This window comes from Moschus berezovskii, chromosome 3 (genome assembly GCF_049115385.1).
Source record: "Moschus berezovskii isolate FMDL1 chromosome 3, NW_MosBer_1.0, whole genome shotgun sequence".
Taxonomy (NCBI): Eukaryota; Metazoa; Chordata; class Mammalia; order Artiodactyla; family Moschidae; genus Moschus; species Moschus berezovskii.
Window position 1 is genome coordinate 81,166,453 of NC_142462.1, and position 25,024 is coordinate 81,191,476.

Here is a 25,024-nt window from a genome sequence, read left to right on the forward strand (position 1 = left end):
TGTTAGTCGCTCAGTCATGTCTGCCTCTTCGTGACTCCATGGACTGTCAGGCTCCTCTATCCGTGGAATTCTCCAGGCAAGAGTACTGGAGTGGGTAGCCATTCCCTTCTCCAGGGGATCTTCCCAATCCAGGGACTGAACCTGCATCTCCTGCATTGCAGATTTGAACCACTAAGGAAGCCTATATGACCTCAAAACTAGATGCAAACAGACAAACATATTGAAGACAGTTAAGCAATGCAGAGAGTACAAACAATCAAAGACTATGTATTCTTTTTTTATGATTTCACCATTTAATAAATATCATGAAGGAAAAAATTTTGGGAGTTATGGAATATTTAACATGAGGGAAGACTATGTATTCTTCATGATAGAGTCTTTAAATTCTCAGAGCCTGTCTCTACTTGGCTTATAGGCAATTCTAATGAATAAAGTCCTCTGGGTTCTCTCCCCAGAAGATTAAGAGTAGCACATAATAAAGCTAGACATAAACACTAATAACAGCCAAAAGTGATGTTTTACAGTGAAGGTGAGGCATCTAAAGCTATAAAAACATAAAGGAATACTTTATGATAATTTAATGTATAAGAAATAACCCTATATAAGCAAACTGCTCCTTAGGGCACCACTTAGCATATTACAATACAAACAGCTGATGAACCAGAGTTACTAAAATACTAAATTGTGTTTAATCTGCTCTTTTTGAGAAAACAGAATAAAAGGGGAGGGGAGACGTGTAATTTTCTACCTATAAAAAAATAGGGATACTTTGAGAAGGATTTTCATATTACATTATCTCATTTGACCACCAATTGCTTTGAGGTAGACATTATCATTTTCGTGTTACAGACGAGATTCAGAGAGCATAAGTAATTTGCCCAGGGTTACCCAACTATCCAAATTCAGGTCTGATTCCAAAGTCCTTGGTTTTTACATTGCATCACACACTGTGTCTCTCTTGCTGTGCTCACTGCTACATTGAATATTAAAGTGCTGTGAGCCAACCCAGGAATCTAATACCTGTTCACAGCATCATTTCTCTGGAAAGAATAGATGACCTGTATCAAGCAGCCTACACATGGATTTTAAAAACTCAGCTCATTTGTTCCTTGGGTTTTTCCTGTAGTACACTTGTTACCGCCTTAAAATACTCCTTAGTGCAATTCAGGAAAGAGAAAAAGGTTCATAAATATTTGTTGGATTTTTATATAGTTTAGTTTTTAGATAGTTTCTCATGTCTTCATATTATCTATTTAGACTTCTATTTTAGGAATATCCTTGTAATTTTATAATATTTGGGGAAATGTATTTCATGGAAATAAGTCATCCCTGTCAATTATGTATTATACAGTGGGTGAAACCATTTCTTTCATCAAATCTATTGGCAGGAAGTTCTCTGTTAGAATAATGCCAGACACACAGTAGGTTTTTTTTAAAAAATTGCCAGTGAATGAATGCATAAATTCTTCATAAATGAATGAAGAGTACAGCTTACAAAAGGCAACTCAACTTTGGCAAACAGGTTTGTCTGGGGAATTGAAATCTGGAAGTAAATCAACTCACTGAAAATCAGTTCATTGAATGAGCTATTTGCCAGTGTTACAGCAAAACTGAAACAAATTGGTGAACTGATTTTCTTATGAATTCATCATTTGGCAAATTGATGTTGGCAAACTAGTTAACAGTTAAATCGGTCACTTGAAAAAGCAGTCTTGAGCAACAACTGAACCTTGCATTTTGAAAGCAGGAATACAGCCTGGACTGTTTCTACAGCACTGTCCGTTTGATCAAGTATATGTCAAAGCCCATCTATATACGTTTTCCTCTTCCTTACCTGGGTGACACTTTCCTTCTCTTTTTTTGCATGTGTGTCCTTCTGCTCCTCAACTTACTGCCTCCTGTTGCAATAAACTTCCCTTTCTCTTACCTCTGGTACACGCTTCCATCACTCCTGTCAGGTCTACGGCTCTTGGCACAAACTGTTGAATCTTTGTGTCCTTTCTGCTCTCACTCCTCATCCTAGTTCTACAATAAGCCTCTATCTACATTATGGTCTATTTGAGGCAGACATTTGGTGAGGCGAAGAAAATGTCTTTCAATAGAAAACTATGCCTTGTCTAGAGGGTACCTCTCCAGGCCATGTGCTTGTGGCCTTTCACTGTTGAGCACACACCACACTCTGCCAAGTCATCTGATTTGAGCCCTTTTATTGTCTTTATTTTTGTAATTCCATAAATTGAAATTTATTTCTATTTATAGTCAATAAATATATGTTTTATATGTTTTTGAATTCCCTTTTGAACTGAATATAACATCTGTCTAGTTCCCATTTTGAATGGGTTAAATAATAAATCTTTAATATATGTTATTTTTAAACCAATATGGTTTTATCATGTTTTGGAAATTATCTTTTAAAATGCTGTTTTCCTCTAGTTTACCTGCATTTGCACAATTTTAGAGTGTCACATGGAAACAGGAGTAGAGTGCACAGCCTGTGTGTTGCTGTCTATGGTCTTGAATAGCCCTTACGAGTCAGAATACTTTGGTTCACTGCTAACCTTTGGCCACTTACTGCTAGTGCTCATGGCATCCTCTTTGCCTTTAGTTTCTGTCATAGTGAAAATATTTGTAAATAGTTGAACCATGAGTTAATTTCAACAGTGTTATTGATATATAATTTGTATACCATCAAGTTCACCCATTTAAAGTATATAGTTCAATGAAGTTTATCACATTCACAGAACTGTACAATAATCATTATGACAAACCTGGGGACATTTTTATCACTCTGAAAAGAAACTCCATATGGATTATCAGTCACTTCCCAATTACCAACAACTCCCCAAACCCTTGGCAACCACTAATATACTGTCTCCATTAATTTGTCTATTCCAGGTACTTCATATAAATAGAAACATGTAATACGTGACCATTTGTAACTGGCTTCTTTTACTTAGCATAATGTTTTCAAGGTTAGTCATATGGTAGCATATATCAGTACTTGAATTATTTTTATAAACAAGTTAGCAAATTATATTCCATTATATTGCTTCCCTGGTGGCTCAGAGGTTAAAGCGTCTGCCTCCAATGCGGGAGACCTGGGTTCGATCCCTGGGTCGGGAAGATCCCCTGGAGAAGGAAATGGTAACCCACTCCAGTATTCTTGCCTGGAGAATCCCATGGACGGAGAAGCCTGGTAGGCTACAGTCCACGGGTTCGCAAAGATTTGGACATGACTGAGTGACTGAACAGAATGGATATAATAGAAATATAACATTTTATTTATCTACTCATTAGCTGATGAAAATTTGGATTGTTCTACTCTTAAGCTATCATGAAAAATGTTGATATGAACATCGTGTACAACTTTCTTTGTATAGATGTACATTTTTATTTCTCTTGGGTAACATTGGTAGGTCACATGGTAACTCTATGTTGAAACTTTTTAGGAACCCCCAGGGTCTTTTCCAAGGTGGCTGCACCATTTTACATTCCTACCAGCAATATATGAGGGATCCCATTTTTCCACATCTCTGCCAACAGTCGTTATTGTCTGTTTTTTATACTGTAACCATTCTGGTAGGTGTGCCACAACTTACGTTTCACAATTTGCATAATTGATTTTATTTTCTTGTGACCATTATTTTAATTATGACTACAATTTTTAAGTCCCCTCTGGAGAGTGTTTTTGGGATGGGAGTGACATGGTATTAGCTCATGACTACTCATCCTACTACCTTCTTACCCCCTTCCTGGCTATCTATGAAGATATTGCCATTCTTCATTACCATATATGTAGAGACCCCCTGTTATCTAACAATGCAAGAGGGTGAGAGAAGGAAGTAGGTCTCATGCCCAGTCTCAACACCATTTTGGCACTACAAAATTATCACATATACTGATCCCTTTGTATGGAAGTCATTCTTATGTGTCATCTTCATCAAATCACTGCTGCTACTGTTTACCACCATGTGGAAAATACTGTTATTCCCCTATGCTCATTCCTTTCTATTTCTCTCGTTAGCATAATATTCAGTTTCAGCTGGACACATCATCACTACCAGGTAAAGAACACAGTCTCAGTCTCCCTTGCCGCTGGTATGGCCATACATGGAGAGGTTATGTGGACAGTTTCTAAAACATCCTCCTAAAAAAAAGGATACACCTTTCCCTTTTCTTCTATGCCTCTTGCTCAGAGGTAGACATAGGGGTACTGAGCCATCTTTGAATATGTATACAAACACGCTTAACCTAGAGATGGCTAAGCAGGGAAAGGTGTGTTTGAGACACAATTGAACTGCCATGCCAGCTCCAAACTATTATCAGACTGCTTTGTGAGAGAGAACAAATTTTGTACCGTAAGAGAAACACACAGCAAAGATTCTAGGGATAAAAGGACCAAAATACATACAAGTAAATCTCAAATGGTTAAAAAAAAAAAAAGGTGTATTTATAAAAGCACACCTGTGAAAGCGCTTGTGTGTGTGCATGGGACAGAACAGAAAGGGCAAACTGTGGACAGCTAGGTGACTAAGTAAAGGGTAAGATTCGAGAAGCCCATTAATGTGGTTCCCTTCCGTGGCACAGAGCAAGGAGTGGAGAGTACGTCTGAAGGGATCAAAAGAAGACATTTAGCATAGTAGACTACAATTCTCTAGTCCCTCTTATGAAATAATAGAAAAATTATTTTTAAATAATTACTTTGAAGTGCATCAAAAACAAAATGGATTAGAGGAGTAGATGGGTAAAGCAAGTATTTTAACAAGTCAGCTACAGAATTTAGAGTTAGGTAAGTTGGTCTTTGCTGCAAAATTCAACTTTATTGTTTGGTTGAATTTTTCATAATTACATATTGGGGGTAAAAAAGGTAAAGCGTTAAAAAGAAGCAGTGAAACTTCCTTGCTACACACCCAACTACTTTTTTCCTCTAATGTGCTTTACATTTTAAGTGTAGCTTCATATTTCAGTTTGTCATAACCAGGTTACTGAAACCTTATGACTAAAGTAATTTTCAAAGAGTCAGAAAACAAAATGTTTCACATGTGTGTCAGAACTGACTTCAATTATAGGTCACCTAACTAGTGTCAGAAAATTGTTTGGTGAGTGGTAAAAAATACATCAGAATTAGAGTCAGAATCATACATAGTAATGGTATCAGTTCAGTTCAGTTCAGTTCAGTCACTCAGTCATGTCTGACTCTTTGCGACCCCATGAATCACAGCACACCAGGATTCCCTGTTCATCACCAACTCTTGGAGTTGACTCAAACTCATGTCCATCGAGCTGGTGATGCCATCCAGCCATCTCATTCTCTGTCGTCCCCTTCTCCTCCTGCCCCCAATCCCTCCCAGCATCAGAGTCTTTTCGAGTGAGTCAACTCTTCGCATGAGGTGGCCAAAGTATTGGAGTTTCAGCTTTAGCATCAGTCCTTCCAGTGAACACCCAGGACTGATCTCCTTTAGAATGGAATGGTTGGATCTCCTTGCAATGCTATAAATTGGCCTAAAACCCAATTTGTGTTAACCCAAGTCCAGTGTTAATTCAGATATACATATTTAAAATACTTATTGTCTACTATGAAATTTTTGTTTTAGAATTCAACATAAGTGATATTATTTAACTTTTTTGAATAATACTGACAAATTATTTTAAATATAACTAAACATTCATACCGCAGAAAATTTAGAAACTTATGTAAAAGAATAAAACTCACTATTAAAATCTCTATTCTAATATATCCTGTCACTTCCCTTTAACATTGTATCATATGCTGAGACTTCTTGCATATATTTGGAGAAAATGTTTTTGTCAATACATTTATTACAAGTGTGTTAGTTGCTCAGTTGTGTCCGACTCTTTTGCAACCCTGTGAACTATAGCCCACAGGGATCTTCTGTCCATGGAATTCTCCAGGCAAGAATATTGGAGTGGATTGCCATTCCCTTCTCCACTGGTTCAAGAGTCAGTAGGAAACTCAGCTTTACCCCTAGATCAGTTCCTGTGTTCTGATTTCTGATGCTATCTCACTCTCTCCACTGCTGAGTTCTAGGTCTTTGTATCTTCTTTTTGACAAATTAGATCTGGTTATTGAAATCTCTAATTTCTGATCTTTGATTTTTACCTGGAAGCTGAATTTCTTAAATCTATAACCTGAGATGGCAAATGTCCCTGGGCTCATGGGAAAGAATGCCATGATCTACTAAAGATCTGTCATGGAGCAGTAGGGTAGCATTACAGTTTTTTTGTTAATGTTGTCCTGGACCTTTATCTTTAAGTCACTTCTAATTTGGGTAAGTTTAATCATTAACTTAAAAGTTCAGAATATGGACTTCTATTCTACCTTCCCAGTTCAGTCCTCCTAAATTAACCCTGCTTTCTCCTCCTACCTTCCAGAGTGAACTAAACAAACAATATTCATGACCTGAGATAAAGACTGGGGCTTCCCTGGTGGCTCAGATGGTAAAGTGTTTGCCTGCAATGTGGGAGACCAGGTTCGATCCCTGGGTCAGGAAGATCCCCTGGAGGAGAAAATGGCAACCCACTCCAGTAATTTTGCCTAGAAAAATCCCATGGATGGAGGAGGCTGGTGGGCTACAGTCCATGGGGTGCAAAGAGTTGGACACGACTAAGCAACTTCACTAAGATAAAGAATACTTTAAAGCCATTTGTATAAATTAGTTTGTGAAGACTTTATAAAAATATGAGAAAGTAATTATAGTATAATTTTAACCAGAAAATAATTATATACACAGTATTCTAATAATTTTTTTCCTAACATAATATTTTATTTCCAGGAAGCTGATGACTTCAGAATATTTCCAAAAACATTCTTTAACCAACTCAGATAATGGAATTGCTGATTGGTTGTTGGAAGTTATCTTACCTACATTCCCTAGTCACATAGAGTTCAGAACAAAGATTTGACCAAATCTTTGTTCAAAGGCATTATACCAGGGAACCCTGAAACCATGTTCTCATTTCAGCATGCCACTTAAGAAAAATATTATCAGAAATACCATTGATGAGAGCAGTAACAAGGTATCAACTTGCCAGCAGAAAGCAAGATAGTCAGTTAAGATATATATCATAATAGAAATTTTAAAAAAGCTACACAAGGAGAAATACCACACAGAAAATGTTAAAATGTGAAAAATTACTTTTTAAGTGATTGAGATATGGTATTTTTTATTTAAATTTTTCTGGCTTTTCCAATGTGTATATACATGTGATAGTAAAAAATAAACAGTATGAAAAACTGTAACTTTTGAGAAGTGACAAAATATTGTAAAAAAAATTAATATACATTTCTTAATTTTTAAAAAGCAATTTATTGTTGTTGTTCAGTCACTCAGTCATGTCCAACTTTTTGTGACCCCCATGGACTGCAGCAAGTCAGGCTTCCCTGTGCTTCACCATCTCCCGAAGCCTACTCAAACTCATATTCACTGAGTCAGTGATGCCTTCAATCTTTCCCAGAATCAAGCTGTTTCCAATGAGTTGGTCTTCGCATCAGGTGGCCAAAGTATTGGAGTTTCAGCTTTAGCATCAGTCCTTCCAATGAACCACCTAGGACTGATCTCCTTTAGAATGGACTGGTTGGATCTCCTTGCAGTCCAAGGGACTCTCAAGAGTCTTCTCCAAAACCACAGTTCAAAATCATCAATTCTTCGGCACTTAGCTTTCTTTACAGTCCAATTCTCACATCCATACATGACCACTGGAAAAACCATAGCCTTAACTAGATGGACCTTTGTTGGCAAAGTAATGTCTCCATTTTTTAATATGCTGTCTAGGTTGGTCATAACTTTTCTTCCAAGGAGCAAGCGTCTTTTAATTTCATGGCTGCAGTCACCATCTGCAGTGATTTTGGAGCCCAAGAAATAGAGTCTGTCACTGTTTCCATTGTTTACCCACCTATTTGCCATGAAGTGATGGGACTATGTGCCATTATCATTGTTTTAAGCTACGTTTTTCACTCTCCTCTTTCACTTTCACCAAGAGGCTCTTCAGTTCCTCTTTGCTTTCTGCCATAAGGGTGGTGTTATATGCATATCTGAGGTTATTGATATTTCTCCCAGCAATCTTGATTCAAGCTTGTGTTTCATCCTGCCCAGCAATTCACATACTTTACTCTGAATATAAGTTAAATAAGCAGGGTGATGATATACAGCCTTGACGTATTCTTTTCCCAATTTGGAACCAGTCCATTGTTCCATGTCCAGTTCTCACTGTTGCTTCCTGACCTGCATGCAGGTTTCACAGAAGGCAGGTAATGTGGTCTGGCATTCCCATCTCTTTAAAACTTTTCCAGTTTGTTGTGGTCCACCCCAAAGGCTTTGGGGTAGTCAATAAAGCAGAAGTAGATGTTTTTCTAAAATTCTCCTGCTTTTTCTATGATCCAGTGGATGTTGGCAATTTGATCTCTGGTTCCTCTGAACCTCTGGAAGTTCTTAGTTCATGTACTATTCAAGCCTAGTTTGGAGAATTTTAAGCATTACTTTGCTAGCATGTGAAATGAGTGCAATTTTGTGGTAGTTTGAGCATTCTTTGACAGTGCCCTTCTTTGGGATTGAAATGAAAACTGACCTTTTCCAGTCCTGTGGTCACTGCTGAGTTTTCCAAATTTGCTGGTATATTGGGTGCAGCACTTTCACAGCATCATCTTTAAGGATTTGATATAGCTCAGCTGGAATTCCATCACCTCCACTAACTTTGCTCATAGTGATGCTTCCTAAGGTCCACTTGACTTTGCACTCTAGGATGTTCAGCTCTAGGTGAACATTGTGGTTATCTGGGTCATCAAGATCTTTTTGTGTACTTCTACTGTGTATTCTTGCCACCTCTTCTTAATATCTTCTGCTTCTGTTAGGTCCATGCCATTTCTGTCCTTTATTGTGCCCATTTTTGCATGAAATATTCTCTTTGTATCTCTAGTTTTTTTGAAGAGATCTCTAGTCTTTCCCTTTCTATCGTTTTCCTCTATTTCTTTGTATTGATTGCTGAGGAAGACTTTCTTATCTCTCCTTGCTATTTTCTGGAACTTTGCATTCAAATGGGTATATCTTTCCTTTTCTCCTAGCAGAAGCAGAAGATATTAAGAAGAGGTGGCAAGAATACACAGAAGAACTGTACAAAAAAGATCTTCACGACGAAGATAATCACAATGGCGTGATCACTCACCTGGAACCAGACATCTTGGAATGTGAAGTCAAGTGGGCCTTAGAGAGCATCACTACGAACAAAGCTAGTGGAGGTGATGGAATTCCAATTGAGCTATTTCAAATCCTGAAAGATGATGCTGTGAAAGTGCTGCACTCAATATGCCAGCAAATTTGGAAAACTCAGCAATGGCCACAGGACTGGAAAAGGTCAGTCTTCATTCCAATCCCAAAGAAAGGGAATGCCAAAGAATGCTCAAACTACCGCACAATTGCACTCATCTCACACGCTAGTAAAGTCATGCTCAAAATTCTCCAAGCTAGGTGTCAGCAATATGTGAACCGTGAACTTCCAGATGTTCAAGCAGGTTTTAGAAAAGGCAGAGGCACCAGAGATCAAATTGCCAACATCCGCTGGATCATGGAGAAAGCAAGAGAGTTCCAGAAAAACATCTATTTCTGCTTCATTGACTATGCCAAGGCCTTTGACTGTGTGGATCACAATCAACTGTGGAAAATTCTGAAAGAGATGGGCATACCAGACCACCTGACCTGCCTCTTGAGAAACCTGTATGCAGGTCAGGAAGCAACAGTTAGAACTGGACATGGAACAACAGACTGGTTCCAAATAGGAAAAGGGGTACGTCAAGGTTGTATATTGTCACCCTGCTTATTTAACTTATATGCAGAGTACAGCATGAGGAATGCTGGGCTGGAAGAAGCACAAGCTGGAATCAAGATTGCTGGGAGAAATATCAATAACCTTAGATATGCAGATGACACCACCCTTATGGCAGAAAGTGAAGAGGGACTCAAAGGCCTCTTGATGAAAGTGAAAGAGGAGAGTAAATAGGTTGGCTTGAAGCTCAACATTCAGAAAACGAAGATCATGGCATCTGGTCCCATCACTTCATGGGAAATAGATGGGGAAACAGTGGAAACCGTGTCAGACTTTATTTTTTGGGGCTCTAAAATCACTGCAGATGCTGATTGCAGCCAGGAAATTAAAAGACGCTTACTCCTTGGAAGGAAAGTTATGACCAGCCTAGATAGCATATTAAAAAGCAGAGACATTACTTTGCCAACCAAGGTCCGTCTAGTCAAGGCTATGGTTTTTCTCGTGGTCATGTATGGATGTGAGAGTTGGACTGTGAAGAAAGCTGATCGCCGAAGAATTGATGCTTTTGAATTGTGGTGCTGAAGAAGGCTCTTGAGAGTCCCTTGGACTGCAAGGAGATCCAACCAGTCCATTCTAGAGGTGATCAATTCTGGGTGTTCATTGGAAGGACTTATGCTAAAGCTGAAACTCCAATACTTTGGCCACCTCATGCGACAAGTTGACTCACTGGAAAAGACTCTGATGCTGGGAGCGATTGGGGGTAGGAGGAGACGGGGAAGACAGAGAATGAGGTGGCTGGATGGCATCACCGACTCGATGGACATGAGTTTGAGTGAACTCCGGGAGTTGGTGATGGACAGGGAGGCCTTTCGTGTTGTGGTTCATGGGGTCGCTAAGAGTCGGACACGACTGAGTGACTGAACTGAACTAAACTGAACTTTCTCCTTTGCCTTTCACTTCTTTTCTCAACTATTTGTAAGGCCTCCTCAGACAACCATTTTGCTTTTTTGCATTTCTTTTTCTTGGGGATGGCTTTGATCATAAAGTCTCCTATACAGTGTTACAAACCTACATTCATAGTTCTTCAGGCAATCTGTCTATCAGATCTAATCCCTTGAATCTATTCATCACTTCCACTGTATAATCGTAAGGGATTTGATTTAGGTCATACCTGAATGGCCTACTGGTTTTCCCTAGTTTCTTCAATTGAAGTTTTTATTTGGCAATAAGGAGTTCATGATCTGAGCTATAGTCAGCTCCTGATATTGTTTTTGCTGACTATATAGAACTTCTCTATCTTCGGTGGCAAAGGATATAATCAATCTGATGTCGGTATTCACCATCTGGTGATGTCCATTTATAGTGTCGTCTCTTGTGTTGTTGGAAGAGGGTGTTTGCTATGACCAGTGTGTTCTCTTGGTAAAACTCTGTTGTCCTTTGTTCTGATTCATTTCGTACTCCAAGGGCAAACTTGCTTGTTATTCCAGGTATCTCTTGACTTCCTACTTTTGCATTCCAGTCCTCTATGATGAAAAGTACATCTTTTTTTTTTTTTTTTTTTGGTGTTAGTTCTAGAAGGTCTTGTAGGTCTTCACAGCGCCATTCAACCTCAGCTTCTTCAGCATTAGTGACTGGGACATAGACTTGGATTACTGTGATACTGAATGGTTTGCCTTGGAAACAAACTGAAATCTTTCTGTCATTTTGAGACTGCACCCAAGTACTGCATTTCAGACTTTTGTTGACTATGAGGACTATTCCATTTTGTCTAAGGGATTCTTGCCCACAGTAGTAGATATAATGGTCATCTGAATTAAATTCACCCATTTCAGTCCATTTTAATTCACTGATTCCTAAAATGTCAATGTTCATTCTTGCCAACTCCTGTTTGACCACTTCCAATTTGCCTTGATTCATGGACCTAAGATTCCAGATTCCTTTGCAATATTGTTCTTTACAGCATTGAACTTTACTTTCACTACCAGACACATCCACAGCTGGGCATTGCTCACACTTTGGCTCAGCCTCTTCACTCCTTCTGGAGTTATTTCTCTGCTCTTCTCCAGTAATATATTGTACACTTATTGATCTGGAGGGTTCATCTTTCAGTGCCATATCTTTCTGCCTTTTCATACTGTTCATGGAGTTCTCAAGGCAAGAATGCTAAATTGGTTTGCATGTCCTTCTTCAGTGGACCACATTTTGTTCAAACTCTCCACCATGACCCATCTGTCTTGGGTGCCCTACACAGCATGTCTCATAGTTTCATTGAGTTAGAAGAGGCTGTGATCCATGCGATCTGTTTGGTTATTTTTTTGTGATTGTGGTTTTCATTCTGTCTGCCCTCTGATGGATGAGAATAAGAGGCTTGTGTAGGCTTCCTGATGGGAAGGACTGGCTGTGGGGAAAACTGAATTTTGCTCCAGTGGCAAGGCCATGCTTAGTAAATCTTTAATCCAATTTTCTGCTGATGTGTGGGACTGTGTTCCCTCCCTATAGTTTGGGCTGAGCAATTAAAAAGCAATTTATAAATAATCAAATTTTCCTGTGTCAGTTCAGTCAGAAGCCTAACATCATCAAAATGTCTGCCTGGGATGATTTTCAACTTTCCGGCTGCCACGGTCTTCAAAGGTCCCCAGTTTGTTAATTCCTAGGGGTGAGTTGCTTTTTGTCTCAGTGCAAGTTGGCCCCTTCATCCCTTGCTATGTCAGCTTATTGTAATATAGGCCACAGTTCATTAGCGTACCACAAACCCTTCACAGGTGAACTACTATACATATAAAATTTACTTTTGCTATGAGTAAGAATATAAAGATATATACTGCTAACAATAATTTGTTATTAGACTTGTACATTATGTGAGAGATCAGCACAGAGAAGATACAACTTACTGTAAATTAGAAATAAGATATGTGATGGAGTATATGGTCAGTTCAGAAAAAAAAATAATCCATGATTTTCTAAAACATATAAGAACTGAAAGCCTCAGAAAATGAAGGAAAAAGTAGGCAAAAAGATCAAGAGTCTCAAACATAACAGCAAAGAATACAATAAATGTGAAATGCATTTTCTATTTCCCAGAACTTTTTTAAGAAAAAAAAAAAAAACCATCTTCTAAATTCCTCAAATCAAATGCCAAAATTTCTCTTCCAAAGTGCTTGACAAAAAAAATTTTGGAACATTGAGGTGGGTAACACTTTTTTCTAATCTCTCCACGTGTAATGCCTCTTTTCCTTTTCTCTCAAGCTCTGATAATAAAAAAGGAAAGCAAAACCTATGAAGCATATCTACTGTTTATTTGCTGTCAAACTGAGAAATATTTATCTCAAATTTATATGAGAGCTTAATAAACTCATTTTAATCTCTTATTCAAACTAGAACTGGTAATTTCGAATTCCAAGCTTACTTATTTGTTACTTATTTGTTCTACATAAATGGTCCCTGGCAATGAGTTGACCTCAAAAATGAGCTTCAATTGCAAACTCCTTTTTTTTTTTTGTTATTGGAGGCTAATTATTTTACAATATTATATTGGTTGGTTTTGCCATACATTGACATGAATCCACCCCGAAACTGTTTCTATTAAAGGGATATCTCCTACAATAGCACATTTTGAAAAAAACAAAATTAAACACACAAAGAAATTTTTATTTCTTTATATGGATAGTGAATCTTTCTGCCAACCATTCAATAAAATTATCTTTACACTTGAAACTAACAAGCTTCATTTGCTCGAGTGGTCCAATAATATATGATTTGATATCTAAGGTAAGAACATTTTCTTTCCTGTACAGAAGCTGTCCTTCTAAGTGTTACTTAAAAAAAAAAATAGGAGAAATGTATTTTAACTCTTTCAAGAATGTAATGGGACAAGAGAGAGAGGTTCAAGAGAAAAGGGAGGTTCAAGAGAAAAGGGAGGTTCAAGAGAAAAGGGACATTTGTATACTTCCGTGGCTGATTCACGTTGTTGTGTGGCAGAAATCAACACAACACTATAAAGCAATTATCCTCCGATTAAAATTTATTTTAATTCTCAAAAAAAGAATGCAATGGCAATAAACAGACATGCAAAAATAGTGGCGTTCCACTTCATTTTGGACTTCTCTGTTAAGATAGAGTTTTAGGTAAGTTCGATGACCCCAAGATTAATTCCCTTTTGTGGGAGACACTACTTTAGGATTAATAGCACTTAGCAAGCAATTCTTTTTTTTTTCCCCACAGATATGCCTTGTCTCAACCATACCAAAGGCTTTCTAAAAGAAAGCCTCATACCTCTTGGTGTCTTCAGCATCTATCTTGGCGTCTCACAATTAATTTCAAAGATGATAAATGTGATCCTTCCTAAAACGTACTCTCATGCATTTTCTTTCTTTTTCTGTAAATAATATTTGCACTTTATGGGGTTGTTGTGAAGACTATGACATAATGTAGAAAAAATACCTAGCATCCATCCACACTACCTTCTGCACTCTGGAAACTGATTCTATATTTTTTTTAACTTTTATATTTGTATATGTACATTCTATACAACTATCATGCATTTTTTATTTTCTTTGGGATTATTCTTTCTTTTTCGGTGTTTACATTATGGTGTGTAGTGTTCCAAACCTGCTTTTATGCATCTATAAATCTTTTTCCATAAAAATGTGAGTATACACTTATATTCTATTATAATTGACTATAAGCATAATACCCCTTTTAATAAAGATTGTTCTTTTTTTAAAAAAAAAGTACAAAAATAAAAGTATTAGTTGTTCAGTTGTGTCTGACTCTCTGTGACCCCATGGACTGTAGCCCACAAGGCTCCTCTGTCCATGAAATTCTCCAGGCAAGAATACTGGAGAGGGTAGCCATTCCCTTCTCCAGAGGATCTTCCTGACCCAGGGATTGAACCCCAGTCTCCTGCATTACAGGTGGATTCTTTACTGTCTGAACCACCAGGGAAGTATAGTTGATTTACAAATTTGTGTTAAATTTTGCTGTATAGCAAAGCAAATCAGTTATACATATATACACATTCTTATATTCTTTTCCATTATGGTTTATACTGGCATATTGAATATGGTTCCCATGCTACATTGTAGGACTTTGTTGTTTATCTGTCTACTCAATATGTGATAGTTTGCATCTGCTAAAGCCAAACTCCCAGTTCATCCCCCCTCCACTCCCCTTTGCCCTTGGTGACCACAAGTCTGTTCTCTATGTCTGTGAGTCTGCTTCTGTTTCATAGATATGTTCATTTGTATTGAATTTTAGATTTCACATAAAAGTGATATCGTACAGTAGCTGTCTTTCTCTTTCTGAGTTACTTCACTTAGTATGATAATCTCTAGTTCAATCCATGTTGCTGCCAATAGCATGATTTCATTCTTTTTAATGGAGTAGTAGTCCATTGTGTGTGTGTGTGTGTGTGTGTGTGTATCACATCTTCTTTATCCATTCATCTGTTGATGATATTTAGATTGTTTTGATGTCGTGGCTATTGCAAATAGAGCTGCTATGAACATAGGGGTGCTGCATAGCCTTTAATTATGAAACAAATGAAACATTTCCAGACTTCAGAAATTTTTAACACCAAAAGAGGGGAGAATTTAAAGAAGTAGATTAAAGACCAAAGTATGTTTTAAAATAAACTGTTATATTAGGGTCTAATGCATTTAACTAAAGTCATCTATGGCTACTTTGGCTCAGAGTTTTACTCTGAATATGTTTCTATCATGTTGGAACAAACCACAGCCCTTCCCAACATGCAAAAATGCAATGACATAATTTGTTCAGCTCATTAACTGGTAAAGAATTGCATTTAAAATAACCTCTAACCATGACTTTAAACACATCAAACAGGAAAAAAGATCATTTAATGGGGCGTAAAGTTTATTATTTGCTTTAAAGAAAAGGCTAAAAATTCTTATAGCAGCCAAAAAAATTATCTAGGTCTTCCTATAAAAGTAAATTGTCCTCACATATTTATATGGTATGACTGATGCTTATGTGAGACTGAAAAGGATATAGTGGAAATAAAATTTGTGACTCATAAACAGAACTGCAGGAGATGATGCAAGCCGTGACTCAAGCAAGTACAATCATCAAGACCAAAATTACGCTTGCATTTTTCATATCTAGCTTGTCATAGCAATTGTAATTTGCAGTTGCCAGTTGGTTGCCATAAATGGAGTTGACATCAGATAAAAATAAATCATGACGTTCAAGGAAAAGCAAATAAGTGTTAAAATAATAATATGTATATTATTTGGGGGCAGTTACAAATACTTTGGCCACTTGATGCAAAGAGTCGACTCATTGGAAAAGACTCTGATGCTGGGAAAGGCAGGAGGAGAAGGGGGTGACAGAGGATGAAATGGTTGGATGGCATCACCAATTCAATGGACATGAGTTTGAGCAAGCTCCAGGAGATGGTGAAAGACAGGGAAGCCTGGTGTGCTGCAGTTCATGGTGTCTCAAAGAGTCGGACACAACTTATCAACTGAACAACAACAAAAACACGACGGCAATAGTAAGTCTGTAACTTAGTAGAAATTGTTCAAGAAATATTTTATGTTTCAAATTTAATTCTTTCAGCAGCAATTAATCTTCCTCTAAGTGAACTATTAATATTAAAAAAAAATAAAAACTTAAGGCCTAGGGAAAAGGAAAGAGGGCAAAGAGCAGAGAGGAAAAGAAGGAGGAGGGCAAGTATACGCAAAATGGGTATGCAGTATAGAACATTACTTTCATTTGAAGGAAATGAAGGATAGTGAAGACTTTTGAAGTCCAAGCCCTGCTGAATTTATATAATGACTTTCAAGTACAATTGAAAGAATATATAATGAGCAGTTGTTGTTTAGTTGCTAAGTCATGTCCAACTCTTTTGTGATCTCATGGACTGTAGCCCGCAGGTTCCTCTGGCTATGGGATTTCCCATGTAAGAATACTGGAGTGGGTTGCCATTTCCTTCTCCAGGGGATCTTCCTGACCCAGGGATTGAACCCACATTTCCTGCATTGGCAGGTGGATTCTTTACCGCTGAGCCATGGGGGAAGTTTGTAAAAGCAATAAACAGGACTAAAACAAAAAGTTTATCAACAATTTAATTATTGAGCTAAGTAGTTTTGTAGTTTTGCTTCTCTGGCATTTCCTTTCTCTCTGTAAAGTGAGTCCTGAAAACAACAACACTAATGTTTGTTCTTATGTTCTTGCTTGATGAATTTTTTAACCATCCTATCTGAAATTCAAAAGAATGACGCTAAATTCTTTGAGAAGGACATCTCTATTTACACTAAAAAGTTCCCAAGACCTTAGATTCTGAATAGCTTAATTTTATGAAAAAGACTACTGTGCTTCATAGACCATTCATCAAATATTCTCCCCTTTAAACAGAAAAATACTTTAAATTGGAAAACCCTTTCCCTGGTTATTCCAGTAGACAGTTTAATTTATTTGACCATACTATTGGATTCTTGCTTCCATGATTGTGTTCTCTGGTATGAAGAAACAAATTGACAGTTAGTGACATCTAATGTAGACAGAAACTGAGAATTTCTTGCAGGGAAAGAAGAGAAATCATTTTTGTTTAAAATGAATTTCAACAAATCTGGCTTTATTTTCCTTTTAAAATGACTATTCTTTTTTGCAACTAAAAATAGAAAAATATTTTTATCTAGGAGCTATTTTTAAACAATGAAGGGGATCTAAAGTTAATCCTCACCATTATCATTTAAAAATATTAGAATAAGTACACTTTTTAAAGAGATTTATCAATTCTTACAAAATAGCCTTTAGTGAACGTTTCAAATCACTCTTAAATTTATCAATTAACTAATATTTTTTGAGTGTCTGTCATTGTGCTAGGTACAGTTCCAAACCTTATCAGTTCAGTCGCTCAGTCGTGTCCGACTCTCCGCGACCCCATGAATCACAGCAGGCCAGGCCTCCCTGTCCATCACCAGCTCCCGGAGTTCACTCAAACTCATGTCCACAGAGTCGGTGATGCCATCCATATAGTCTACGTTTAAAGAAATACAGACATTAATCAAATAGTCACACTAAAGAAAAATAATTTTGAGAAGCTTTCACTGTATAAATTTGAAAATTTTCTATTTCCATGACTAATTTAAACCTTCTTAAAGGTATCATTTCAAGCAGCTGGTAACAAACATATTTGCTGCATATGGCAAAACTTCTGACCTAGAGGCTGTGGAGTTAAAAAAGTCAAATTTCAGGTAAGAAAACCTGTGGCAAAGGTATTTTGAACAATAAAATAAATATATAACCTAAATTAACTTTAGATCTTAATGGAGGAGAAATTTACTCCAGGGGATCGTCCTGGATCAGGAATCAAACCCATGTCTTCTGCATTGGCAGTGGAGTCTACCATTGAACCACCAGGGAAGCTTGTAAAAGCAGTATAGAAGGATAAAACAAAAAGTTTATCAACAGTTTAACTCTTGAGCTAAGTTGTGGCTTTATTTCTCTGGTATTTCTCTTCTTTCTGGAAAATACGAGTCCCCCAAATAAACAGAAGTCTGATTGCATTTAGAAGTTCCTTTCCGTAAAACCTTCCTTGCAAAGGGTTATCCCAGGATGTGCTAGGCCCAGAGCGACACCTTGTGGCCATACAGAAACTTACACGGTTCTAAACCTGCAATAAAATTTCAGTTACTCCTCAGTTAAACAAAAATAATCATCTCTCAGGAAATGACATATTATTACTTGACAGCTGGGGGGAATTTTTTTAAATGTTATTTATTGATTTATTTCTATTCTTTTAAAAATTCTTTTCCCATTAAGGTTATTACAGAATATTGACACAGATAACCAAGAAGGACCTACTGTATAGCACAGGGAACTCTGCTCAATATTCTGAAAGAAATTTTAAACTAAATAAAAATTAAATATAAAAAGGTTAACATAGGTAGCTATATAGTAAAGTATAACTACATGCTAATGATATATTCTAATTATGATATATGAGTATTCACTGTAAAATTCTCTTAACTTTGCACAATGTTGGGAAATATTGATAATAAAATATTGAAAAAATAATTTTTAAAATGTTTCATCACCCATATTTTTCTCACAAACACATTTTTAGATATTGTTTTCAGTATATATGAGCATTATGTGTGTGTGTTCATAATGCATACTTTTGTAGCAATCTATTATACTGATGTGGGGCTTCCCAGGTGGCTCTAGTGGTAAAGACTCCACCTGCCAATTCAGGAGACGTAAGAGATGTGGGTTTGATCCCTGGGTCAGGAAGATCCCCTGAAGGAAGGCATGGCAACCCACTCCAGTATTCTTACTTGGAGAATCCCAGGGACAAAGGAGATTGGTGGGCTACAGACCATAGGGTCGCACACAGTTGGACACTACTGAAGTGACCTAGCTTGCACGCACCTTATACTGATGTGCAATGAATCATGAAACAATTCACTTGTCCTGTATTTATTCAATTTTCAATTCAACATTTACATAACTTTATTTCTGTTAAATCATGTTCCTAAGACAAAATTTTAAGACTGGTATCATTAGGATCAAGGGGGAGAATCATTTTCATGGCTCACGAGACATAGGATCAAGCTATCTACCAGGTTCACACTGTAAATGAAAACCAGCACCAACTTACTAATATCATAAGACCTCACCATTTTAATTTTGCTGCTTTACTAAGCATGAAATTTGATTTTATTCAGAGGTCAATTTAGACTTCTTTGATTTTTGAAAAAATTTTTACATACTTATTATCTGACTTTTTAATTTTAGCCATCCTAGTAGGTATGAAGTGGTATCTCATAGTTTGATTTGAATTTCCTTAATGACTAATGAGGTTGAACATTTTCTAGTGTGCTTATTGGCCATTTGTGTATCTTCTTAGGAGAAATCTTTGCCCATTTTTAATTAGTTCTCTTTTTATTATTCAGATGTAGGAGATCTCGTACTAACTACAAATCCTTTTGCAGATGCATGATTGAACAATATTTCCTCCCATATTGTAGGCTATCTTTTAACTTTCCTGATAGTGTCTTTTGAAGCACAAAATTTTGTAACTTAATAAATTCCAATATATCTAAATGGGGCTTCCCTGGTGGCTCAAATGGTAATCAATAAATATACTTAATATTTCTTCTCTTTCTCACGCTTTTGGCATCATATCTAAGGAAACTTGGCCTAACCCAAGGTCACAGAGATTTATACTTGTTTTCTTTTTAGAATTTTATAGTATGAACTAGGTGTCTATGAACCAGTTTAATTTTTGCATACAGTGTGAGACAGAGGCCCAACTTCATTCTCTTACATGTGAATATCCAGTTGCCCCAGTATGATTCGCTGAAAGCACATCTTTCCTATTTTAATTGCCCTGGTGCCCTTGCCAAAAAATAACTGACCATATATGTAAGGGTTTACTTACATACACACATACACACACACACACACACACATATAAAAGTAAACTAGAAACTTTCAATCCTATTCCATGGATCTACATATCTATCCTTTTGCCAGCACCCACACTGTCTTGATTATCATTGTTTTATAGTAAGTTTGGAAATTAAGAGTGTGATTCCTCCTATTTATTTTCCTTTTTCAGTATTGTGTTCACTATCCTGAGTCCATTCCATTTTCACATGAATTTTAGGATCAGTATGTTAATTTCTAAAGAAAAGCACAGATTTTGAGAGAGACTGTGTTGAATTTTTAGATAGTTAAAGATTATTATCAACTTAACAGTACTTCAAATCCTAAAAGATGATGCTGTTAAAGTGCTGCACTCAATATGCCAGCAAATTTGGAAAACTCAGCAGTGGCCACAGGACTGAAAAAGGTCAGTTTTCATTCCAATCCCAAAGGAAGGCAATGTCAAAGAATATTCAAACTACCACACAATTGCACTCATCTCACACGCTAGCAAAATAATACTTAAAATTCTCCAAACCAGGCTTCAACAGCATGTGAACCGTGAACTACCAGTTCAAGTTGGATTTAGAAAAGGCAGAGGAACCAGAGATCAAATTATCAACATCCATTGGATCATAAAAAAAAAAAAGCAAGAGAATGCCAGAAAAATATCTACTTGTGCGTTACTGACTAAAGTTTTGACTGTGTGGATCACAACAAACTAGAAAATTCTTCAGAGATGGGAATACCAGATTACCTTACCTGCCTCCTGAGAAATCTGTATGCAGGTCAAGAACCAACAGTTAGAATCAGACATGGAACAACAGACCGGTTCCAAATTGGGAAAGGAGTATGTCAAGGCTGCATATTGTCACCCTGCTTATCTAATTTACATTCAGAGCACATCATGTGAAATGCTAGGCTGGATGAAGTACAAGCTGGAATCAAAATTTCCAGGAGAAATATGAATAACCTCATATATACAGATAACACCACCCTTATGGCAGAAAGCGAAGAAGAACTAAAGAGCCTCTTGATGACAGTGAAAAAGTTGGCTTAAAACTCAACGTTCAAAAAACGAAGGTCGTTGGGTCTAGGTAGGCACAGCATAAAACCGGGATGTCTGTCCCAGGCCTGTGAGCAGAGCCTCAAACTCCGAAGGCAGAACAGCAGGAGGATGCAAGAACCCGAGACCATCATGAGCCCCACGCTGAGGTCAGCGCCCCCAAACAGAAAGCGGCGGGAGCGCACGGTGTACAGCAAAGAGCAGTTGGAGGCGCTCAAAGAATCCTTCCTGAAGAACGAGTACCCGAGCTACCAGGACCGCCTGCGCCTGGCGGCCAGGCTCCACCTGGAGGAGCACAGAGTGCAGGTGTGGTTCAAGAACCGCCGGGCCCAGCGCTCCCGTCTGGAGCGACGGCAGGCTGAGGTTGGATACCAGAGGGCCAGCAATGCGCCCACGGACCCCGGAGCCCCCTGGGCCCCCGCCCCGCCCCGGAATCTGCAGCCGCAGCTGCGAGCCCCCGTTTCCCAGACAGCCCGGGCTTCTACAGCCGCCCTCCTCCCACAGCCCCGCGGGGGTGCTCCCAGCGCCCGAGCCCGGCGTCTCCAGCCACCACCCGGCCACGTGGGTCCCGGCACAGGGCGTCCACGTGTACGGCCCCGCTGCTCCGGCCCCGGGCTGGCCTCAGGACCCAGACGCCCAGAACTACCGCCCAGATCCTCTTCCGCTTCCTGATTGTGCCCTGCTGTTCTCATCCCGGGAGCTCTTTTCCGAACCCTCCACTCCCTTGAATTCTGTGATGAGGACGATTTAGTTTCCTGGCGGTTCACGAATTTATAAGGTCGTGATCATCTGTCCCCGCAAAGTCCTGCAGACCCCGAGGGGCCAGAGAGGCCCAGGGCGCTGTGAGTCTGCACGTGGCGCCCCCGCGTCCGGGAAGGTGTGGTGGCTTGGTCTTCACAGCTGGTTTACTGTGTGCATCTCCCTTGAGCCGGTCTGGGGAAGGGGCGTCACTGTGTCACTGTGAGGCCACCGCGAAGCCCTGAAGCTCCCTGCCCGGTTATTTGGGGCGCACGTGGGAACTGCTGTCAATGGAATCGCTACTGGCCGTTCGTGTGTGTCCCGGCTTCGTGGATGCTGCAGGAGAACTTTCTGTGCAAGCGAGACCAGCATCATTCGCCCATCCCCCCGAATGTTGAGGATCTGAGACATTTTCATGTTTGCCAATCTGCCCTCTTGCGGCTTCTTTGTAGTTTTAGTACTGATGCCTCCAATGATGCAGAAATTAAGTAAGCTCTTCTCAGGTGTTAATTGGACATTAGGGATACTTGTAAATTGTCCTTTCTCCCGCCCCCTCCATTTTTCTCCATTTGTCCGAATTTATATGTCTATCTTTTTTGATGGTTAAAGTGTTACAAACATTTTTCCCACGTGTATTTTCTATACGTAGCATTTTCTTGATTTTAATGTTGTGTATTTCAGTGCCTCTCATTATCTTTTGTGATGAATTAGTGTTTTTCTCTCGTTTACATCAGTGGCACACTGATACGCTGAAAAAAAAAATAGAATAAAAAAAATTAAAATAAAAGAAAACCAAAGGTCATGGCATCCAGTCCCAACACTTCAAGGCAAATAGATGGGGAAACAATGGAAACAGTGACAGACTTTATTTTCTTGGGCTCCAAAATCACTGTGGATGGTGACTGCAGCTATGAAATTTAAAGACGCTTGCTCCTTGAAAGAAAAGCTATGACCAACCTAGACTGCATATTAAAAAGCAGAGACATTACTTTACTGACAAAGGTCAATCTAGTCAAAGCTATGGTTTTTCCAGTAGTCATGTATGGATGTGAGTTGGACTGTAAAGAAAGCTGAACACCGAAGAACTGATGCTTTTGAACTGTGGTGTTGGAGATGACTTTTGAGAGTCCCTTGGATGAAAGGAGATCCAACCAGACAATCCTAAAGGAAATCAGTCCTGAATATTGGAAGGCCTGATGCTGAAGCTGAAGCTCCAATACTTTGGCTACCTGATGGGAAGAACCAATTCATTTGAAAAGACCCTGATGCTGGGAAAGATTGAAGGCAGGAGGAGAAGGGGACAACAGAGGATAAGATGGTTAGATGGCATCACCAGCTCAATGAACATGAGTTTGAGCAAGCTCTGGGAGTTGGTGAGGGACAGGGAAGCCTGGTGTGCTGTAGTCCATGGGGTGACAAAGAGTCAGACATGACAGCAATTGAACTGACTGAACAATATTATCATTTTAATAATATTGAACAATATTAATATTTCTTTGAAGCTATTCAGCTTTCTTCACTTTCACCAGTTTTCTACTTTCCGTGTACAAGTCTTATACTTCTTTTAATTTATTCCCAATTATTTTATTAATGATTTTGGAAATGAAATTTTTGTTATAAAAATTTCTAGGCTACAGAAATGTGATTTATTTTTATGGAATGAGTTTGGATCTGCAAGAGATTTCTTAAAATTTTCTATAGGCAAGATCAAGTTACCTGGAAATAGAAACAATGTTACACCTTCCTTTTCAATCTTGATGGCTTTTCTTTCTTTTTCTTGTCTAATTGTCTTGGCTAGAACCAACAGTACAGTGTCGAAGAGAAGTGGCAGGAGTAGATTCCGCGACTTGTTCCTTATCTTAGGAGAAATCATCCAGTCTTTTACCATTAAGTATCATGCCACCTCGGAGTTATTTAGATTCTATTTATCAGGTTCAGTAAATTCCTTATTATTAGTTTGTGCGTAGGGTTTTTATCATAAAAAGGATATAGGATGTTGTCAAATGCTTTTTCTACATCTATTAAGAAAATATGAGTTTTGTTTTATTCTGTTAATATAGTATATTACATTGATTGATTTTCAAATATTAAACTGACTTTGCATTCTTAAGTCCCAGTTTTTAATGGAGAAATTTTGCTTCTATATTCATAAGAGATAATTATCTATAGTGCTTGTGTGTGTGTGATGTCTTTGTCTGATGGAATTCACCATTAAGTCCTTCAGCTTGGACTTTTCTGGTTAAGAGTTTTCTAACTTCCCTGGTGGCTCAGAGGTTAAAGCGTCTGCCTCCAATGTGGGAGACCTGGGTTCGATCTCTGGGTCGGGAAGATCCCCTGGAGAAGGAAACGGTAACCCGCTCCAGTATTTTGCCTGGAGAATCCCATGGACGGAGAAGCCTGGTAGGCTACAGTCCACAGGGTCGCAAAGAGTCGGACACGACTGAGCGATGGAACGGAACTTAATAATTCTCTCTTTCTCCTCAAGGTGTATTCAGAGTTTCTACTTCTTTTCGTGTCAGTTTTGCAGGTTTCTGTCTTCTGTTAATTGATTTGTTTGTATACAGTTATTCATAGTATTTCCTTACAATCTTATTTCTGTAAGGTCTGTAGTGAAGTCCCTTCTTTCAGTTCAGTTCAGTTCAGTCGCTCAGTCGTCTCCGACTGTTTGCAACCCCATGGACTGCAGCAACCAGGCCTCCCTGTCCATCACCAACTCCCGGAATCCACTCAAATCCATGTCCATTGAGTCTTTGATGCCATCCATCCATCTCATCCTCTGTTATCCCCTTCTCCTCCTGCCTTCAATCTTTCCCAGCATCAGGGTCTTTTCAAATGAGTCGGTTCTTTGCAAAAGGTGGCCAAAATACTGGAGTTTCAGCTTCAGCATCAGTCCTTCCAATGAATATTCAGGACTGATTTCCCTTAGGATGGACTAGCTGGATATCCTTGCTGTCCAAGGGACTCTCAAGAGTCTTCTCCAAAACCATAGTTCAAACACATCAATTCTTCAGCACTCAGCTTTGTTTATAGTCCAACTCTCACATCCAT

General features: G+C 38.4%; 1 pseudogene; it reads left to right on the forward strand.

The window, feature by feature from the left end:
- The first annotated feature begins 21,349 nt into the window (after positions 1 to 21,349).
- Positions 21,350 to 21,989, forward strand: LOC148778362 (tetrapeptide repeat homeobox protein 2-like; annotated as a pseudogene).
- Positions 21,990 to 25,024: the final 3,035 nt, after the last annotated feature.